The sequence below is a fragment of the Procambarus clarkii genome, chromosome 30 (genome assembly GCF_040958095.1).
Source record: "Procambarus clarkii isolate CNS0578487 chromosome 30, FALCON_Pclarkii_2.0, whole genome shotgun sequence".
Taxonomy (NCBI): Eukaryota; Metazoa; Arthropoda; class Malacostraca; order Decapoda; family Cambaridae; genus Procambarus; species Procambarus clarkii.
Window position 1 is genome coordinate 27,793,965 of NC_091179.1, and position 7,707 is coordinate 27,801,671.

The following is a 7,707-nucleotide window of genomic DNA, read 5'->3' on the forward strand; positions in this document are numbered from 1 at the left end:
TTAAGAACTTTTACTTCCTGTGTATCAGAAGTAACGAAAGCAATTCACATGCAAATATTCTCGTTATCGCTCTCACATGACGTGCCAGAAAAAAAAACTGCCGCAAAACGACTTTTTGCCACCTCGTGGTTCAGTATTTCCTGAGCAGTAAAGTCGCTATATATGTGTGTGTGTGTGTGTGTGTACTCACCTAGTTGTACTCACCTAGTTGTGTCTGCAGGATCGAGCATTGACTCTTGGATCCCGCCTTTCGAGCATCGGTTGTTTACAGCAATGACTCCTGTCCTATTTCCCTATCATACCTGGTTTTAAAATTATGAATAGTATTTGCTTCCACAACCTGTTCCTGAAGTGCATTCCATTTCCCCACTACTCTCACGCTAAAAGAAAACTTCCTAACATCTCTGTGACTCATCTGAGTTTCAAGCTTCCATCCATGTCCTCTCGTTCTGTTACTATTCCGTGTGAACATTTCGTCTATGTCCACTCTGTCAATTCCTCTGAGTATCTTATACGTTCCTATCATGTCCCCCCTCTCCCTTCTTCTTTCTAGTGTCGTAAGGCACAGTTCCCTCAGGCGCTCTTCATACCCCATCCCTCGTAGCTCTGGGACGAGTCTCGTTGCAAACCTCTGAACCTTTTCCAGTTTCATTATATGCTTCTTCAGATGGGGACTCCATGATGAGGCGGCATACTCTAAGACTGGCCTTACGTAGGCAGTGTAAAGCGCCCTAAATGCCTCCTTACTTAGGTTTCTGAATGATGTTCTAACTTTTGCCAGTGTAGAGTACGCTGCTGTCGTTATCCTATTAATATGTGCCTCAGGAGATAGATTAGGTGTTACGTCCACCCCCAGGTCTCTTTCACGCGTCGTTACAGGTAGGCTGTTCCCCTTCATTGTGTACTGTCCCTTTGGTCTCCTATCTCCTAGTCCCATTTCCATAACTTTACATTTGCTCGTGTTGAATTCTAGTAGCCATTTCTCTGACCATCTCTGCAATCTGTTCAGGTCCTCTTGGAGGATCCTGCAATCCTCATCTGTCACAACTCTTCTCATCAACTTTGCATCATCCGCAAACATCGACATGTAGGACTCTACGCCTGTAAACATGTCGTTAACATATACAAGAAATAGAATTGGTCCCAGCACCGATCCTTGTGGTACTCCACTTGTTACTGTTCGCCAGTCCGACTTCTCGCCCCTTACCGTAACTCTTTGGCTCCTTCCTGTTAGGTAGTTCCTTATCCATTCTAGGACCTTTCCCCCCACCCCCGCCTGCCTCTCGAGCTTGAACAGCAGTCTCATGTGCGGTACTGTATCAAAGGCTTTTTGGCAGTCCAGAAATATGCAGTCTGCCCAACCATCTCTGTCCTGTCTTATCCTCGTTATTTTATCATAGAATTCCAGAAGGGTTGTTAGGCACGATTTCCCTGTCCAGAACCCATGTTGATGTTTGTTCACAAACCTAATGTTCTCCAGGTGTGCAACCAGTCGCAGCCTAATTATTCTTTCCAGTATTTTACAGGGGATGCTTGTCAGTGATACAGGTCTGTAGTTAAGTGCATCCTCCCTATCTCCTTTCTTGAAGATCGGCACGACATTTGCCTTCTTCCAGCAACTGGGCAATTCTCCTGACATAAGTGATTCATTAAAGATCATTGCCAGAGGCACGCTGAGGGCCTGTGCTGCTTCTTTTAGTATCCACGGTGATACTTTGTCTGGTCCAACTGCTTTAGTTGCATCTAGAGTTGTCAACTGTTTCATTACCTCCTCTGCTGTCACCTCTATATCTGATAGTCTTTCATCTAGGGTAACCCCTTCCAACAATGGGAGCTGCTCAGGCTCGGTAGTGAACACTCCATGGAAACTGGCATTCAGTGCCTCGCAGATTTCCTTGTCACTTTCAGTATATGCCCCCCCTGTCTTCCTTAGTCTTGTCACTTGGTCGTTCACCGACATTTTTCTTCTTATATGACTGTGTAGTAACTTAGGTTGTTTTTTCGCTTTGATTGCAATATCGTTCTCATAGTCCCTTTCCGATGTTCGTCTTATGTTAATGTAATCGTTCCTAGCTCTGTTGTATCTGCTTCTGTTGTCCTCTGTTCTTTGTCTTCTGTACTTCCTCCACTCCCGTCTGCTGGCCATTTTTGCTTCCTGACACTGTCTATTAAACCATGGGTTATTATATTCCTTCTTATTTTTTCCCTTTACCGTTGGTATAAATCTCTCTTCGGCCTCCTGGCATTTCTGTATGACTAGGTCCATCATATCTTGGACTGTTTTTCCTCTAATTTCTTCCTCCCACTGCACTTCACCCAGATAGTCCCTTATCCTCATATAGTCCCCTTTCCTGTAGTCAGCTCTCCTTTCCCAGATCTCTTGTCCCATGGTCATAAGTTTGAATTCCATCATGTAGTCAAAGACTAGGACACAATGGTCACTGGCCCCTAGAGGTATTTCATGCTCTAAATTCTCGATATCTTCTACGTTCTGGGTGAAAATCAGGTCTAATAGGCTCGGTGCATCTCCTCCTCTTTCCCTTGTGTCTTCCTTCACATGTTGTGTCAGGAAATTCCTGTCTATAACATCTACTAATTTTGCTCCCCACGTTTCGTCCCCTCCATGGGGATTCCTTGATTCCCAATTTATCTCTCCATGATTTAGGTCCCCCATGATCAGCAGCTTCGCTCTCATTGTGTGGGCTAGTGTTGCTGCCTTCTGCAGTTCATCTATACATGCTTTGTTGTTGTCATCATACTCCTGCCTGGGTCTTCTACTGTTTGGTGGGGGATTGTAGATTACCAGGATCACAATCTTCCTCCCATCTACTGTCAGAGTTCCATGTATGAAGCTTGTGCACTCATTGGTAACTCGATTTCCCAGGTCTTCAAACTTCCATTTCCGCTTTATTAGGAGTGCTACTCCCCCTCCCTGTCTCTGTGTCCTCTCTTTTCGTATCACCTGGTACCCTTCAGGAAAGATTGCATCTGAGATCATGTCATTAATTTTAGTTTCCACAATTGCAACTATGTCAGGATCTGCTTCACTCACTCTTTCTTTTATCTCTTCTGCTTTATTAGATACCCCATCAGCATTGGTGTACCAAACCTTGAGATTCTTCATGGAAACTCTTGTACCAGAGTTCTCCCTTTCTCTGGGGGTCTGGGGGGATCTGGGGGATGTCTGGGGGGTGACTGGGGGCAGAGGGGATCTGGGGGATCTGGGGGGTGTCTGGGGGATGACTGGGGGCGGGGAGGGTCCGGGGGATGTCCGGGGGGATCCGGGGCGTGTCTGGGGGGGGGGGGTCTGGGGGGTGTATGGGGGATGAAAGAGTTCAGGAGGGGGGTGTTCAGAAAGAGTGCTTGGGGGGCTACTGGGGGCTGGGCTTCTAGGAAGGTAGGTAGGAGGGTCTGGGGTAGGGCCTGGGTAGGTAGGTCTGGAGTAGGAAGGGCATACTGGGTCTGAAGATTAGGGAGGGCATAGAGGGATTGGGAGATAGCGTAAGGTTGGGAGACAGATAGAGGTTGAGAGGTTGGGAGGGGGAAGGATAGAGGGGGTGGGGGGGACCTCCCACCTCCCTCGCAAGGGTGGGGGGTCACATGGAAGGAGAGGGGATGAGGAGGGGTGAGGGCTGGGTAGGCTTTGGGTGTTGAGGGGATGAGGTCTGGGTGGGTTCTTGGGGTTGAGGGGATGAGGTCTGGATGGGTTTTGGGGGTTGAGGGGATGAGAGCTGGGTGGGTTTTGGGGGTTGAGGGGATGAGGGCTGGACGGGTTTTGGGGGCTGAGGTGATGAGGGGGTCCTTGGAATGTGGGATGAATTTGACTCCAGTGGGGTCAGAGGGGTCAAGGGATGTGCTGGGGAGATAAGCAGGGGCGGCTGATTTGGGGAAGGGGTGACCTGAGAAGCACGTGTGAGCTGGTTAGCATGGGGTGGTTTAGCACTGGGGTGTGTAGCTTCGCTCAAATGGGAAGAGTCGTACTGTTGTTTGCTTGCTCTGTGGGCAATCTGTTCCTCCTTCGTCATGAATTTGTCAATAAATACGTTGTAGTAATTTTCGCTACCTCTGAGTAGGTGTTTGTGATGCAGTATGTAATCCACTGCCTCTTCGTTAGTGAACTGTACCAGGACAGGTCGTTTCCTGTTACAGTTGTATGGTCCAATGCGTCGGTGGACTTGCACCTCATTCCCTGCCATCTGGGCTCTCATGTCTCTCAAGATCCCCTGTAGTTCCAAATCCTCAATCTCCATCCTTTCCTGCCTCGATGGTGCCCTGGCTTCAAGTAATCCATGGATTATGATTGTCCTCTTTCTCAGTTCAGGGTCATGCTGGTGGCCCTCTCCCTGGCTGACCCCCACCCCTCCTACACCCGCTACTCCACCTACTACTACTCCCCCTTCCCCTGCCAAGCTTCCCTTATTCCTGCCAAATTCATTAGTAAGCCTAGATATTTCTCCTTGCCATTCTACCCTGCTCTTCCTGATTTCCTCTTGAATATAATCCATAAACTCTTGTTTGAGTCTTTGAACCTCGCCCTGTATCTTATTAAAGACTTCACTTTTAATCCCCTGGATTAGATCATCTATCCAAACATCCCTCTTCTTTACAAATTTCCCAATCATCTTCTCCACAAACCTATCTTCTTCCTCAATCATAATACTGTTGGACCTAGACACCCTTCCTGACCTAGTCATTGCTATAATGCAACCTTACCCACTGGGGTTCCAAGTATCTTACCGTCCTGCTAACACAATAGGTGAGTGAATCTCCAAGCGTCGTCCCACGTGGTGGTAGAAGGTTGCTGCCGGGGTGAGGTCACGCGGTCAGAGGTCGGTGAGGTCTGCTCCACACTGCCACAATACTTCCTCAACTATTTTGAATTACGCTATTTAAACTGTTTTTCTTCACTACCTTATGGCTCTGGCCAAAACTCAAGGTTTTTTCATTCACTTGTACACACTTTTTCACTTCGAAGTTGCCTGATTACCCCTCCCACTCCACTAGTGAACCAGGAGCTCCCAACCCACGTCCACCCAACACGATGGTCACAAGACAAGTGTGTGTGTGTGTGTGTGTGTGTGTGTGTGTGTGTAATTACCTAAGTGTAGTTACAGGATGAGAGCTACGCTTGTGGTGTCCCGTCTTACCCAGTACTCTTTGTCGTATAACGCTTTGAAACTACTGACGGTTTTGGCCTCTGCCACCTTCTCGATTAGCTTGTTCTGTGTTCGTGTATGTGTGCGTGTGTGTGTGTGTGTGTGTACTCACCTATATGTACTCACCTATATGTGCTTGCAGGATCGAGCATTGACTCTTGGATCCCGCCTTTCGAGCATCGGTTGTTTACAGCAATGACTCCTGTCCCATTTCCCTATCATACCTGGTTTTAAAATTATGAATAGTATTTGCTTCCACAACCTGTTCCTGAAGTGCATTCCATTTCCCCACTACTCTCACGCTAAAAGAAAACTTCCTTACATCTCTGTGACTCATCTGAGTTTCAAGCTTCCATCCATGTCCTCTCGTTCTGTTACTATTCCGTGTGAACATTTCGTCTATGTCCACTCTGTCAATTCCTCTGAGTATCTTATACGTTCCTATCATGTCCCCCCTCTCCCTTCTTCTTTCTAGTGTCGTAAGGCACAGTTCCCTCAGGCGCTCTTCATACCCCATCCCTCGTAGCTCTGGGACGAGTCTCGTTGCAAACCTCTGAACCTTTTCCAGTTTCATTATATGCTTCTTCAGATGGGGACTCCATGATGAGGCGGCATACTCTAAGACTGGCCTTACGTAGGCAGTGTAAAGCGCCCTAAATGCCTCCTTACTTAGGTTTCTGAATGATGTTCTAACTTTTGCCAGTGTAGAGTACGCTGCTGTCGTTATCCTATTCACACCCATTTGTGTGTGTGTGTGTGTGTGTGTGTGTGTGTGTGTGTGTGTGTGTGTGTGTGTGTGTGTGTGTGTGTGTGTGTGTGTGTGTGTACTCACCTAATTGTACTCACCTAGTTGTGCTTGCGGGAATTGAGCTCTGGCTCTTTGGTCCCGCCTCTCAACCGTCAATCAACAAGTGTGCAGGTTCCTGAGCATATTGGGCTCTATCATATCTATAGTATTGCACTTAGCTACATCATCACAGTGTGATTCATTCCAAGTTTCAGACAAGGAACTCGGCAATCATACTATAAGGTGGTTTGCAGGGTCTCAGACAATTTTGGGGTGGGGGAGGGGGTCCATGGGAAGGGGAGACCGGTAGGCTATGAGGTAAAGAGATAGAGAGGGGGGGGGGGGAACAGAAGATACGGGGTGATGGGGGCGGAGGGACAGGGAAGGTATGGGATGAAAGGGGAGGGGGGACAGGGGAGGGAAAAACGGGAGGGGGGACATGGTGGGAATGGGGGAGGGGGTGACAGGGTCGGAATTGTGTGTGTGTGTGTGTGTGTGTGTGTGTGTGTGTGTGTGTGTGTGTATGTGTGTGTGTGTGTGTGTGTGTGTGTGTGTGTGTGTGTGTGTGTGTGTGTGTGTGTGTGTGTGTGTGTGTGTGTGTGTGTGTGTGTGTGTGTGTGTGTGTGTGTGTGTGAGATATTTTATGCAGTCATGTGCATTTGTGTGTGTGGGATGGAGGGTTCTGGGCAGGGGTGAGAGAGGGAGTGGACAGAACGGGAGGGAGATAGTATGTGTGTGTGTACTCACCTAGTTGTAATCACCTAGTTGTGCTTGCGGGGGTTGAACTCTGGCTCTTTGGTCGCGCCTCTCAACTGTCAATCAACAGGTGTATAGATTCTTCAGCCTACTGGGCTCTATCATATCTACATATAAAACTGTGTATGGAGTCAGCCTCCACCACATCACTGCCTAATGCATTCCATTTGTTAACTACTCTGACACTAAAAAAGTTCCTTCTAACGTCCCTGAGGTTCATGTGGGTACTCAGTTTCCACCTGTGTCCCCTTGTTCGCGTCCCACCAGCGTTGAATAGTTTATCCTTGTTTACCAGATCGATTCCCCTGAAGATTTTGTAGGTTGTGATCATGTCTCCCTTTGCTCTTCTGTCTTCCAGTGTCGTAAGGTGCATTTCCCGCAGCCTTTCCTCGTAACTCATGCCTCTTAGTTCTGGGACTAGTCTAGTAGCATACCTTTGGACTTTTTCCAGCTTCGTCTTGTGCTTGACAAGGTACGGGCTCCATGCTGGGGCCGCATACTCCAGGATTGTTCTTACATATGGGGTATACAAGATTCTGAATGATTCCTAACACAGGTTCCTGAACGCTGTTCTGATGTTAGCCAGCCTCGCATATGCCGCAGACGTTATTCGTTTTATGTGGGCTTCAGGAGACAGGTTTGGTGTGATATCAACTCATAGATCTTTCTCTCTGTCCGTTTCATTAAGTAACTTCATCTCCTATTCTGTATCCTGTGTCTGGCCACCTGTTTCCATTGCCTAGTTTAATTACTTTGCATTTACTCGGGTTGAACTTCAACAGCCATTTGTTGGACCATTTGTGTGTGTGTGTGTGTGTGTGTACTCACCTAGTTGTACTCACCTAGTTGCGCTTGCGGGGGATGAGCTCTGGCTCTTTGGTCCCGCCTCTCAACCGTCAATCAACAGGTGTACAGGTTCCTGAGCCTATTGGGCTCTATCATATCTACACTTGAAACTGTGTATGGAATCAGCCTCCACCACATTGCTTCCTAATGCATTCCATTTGT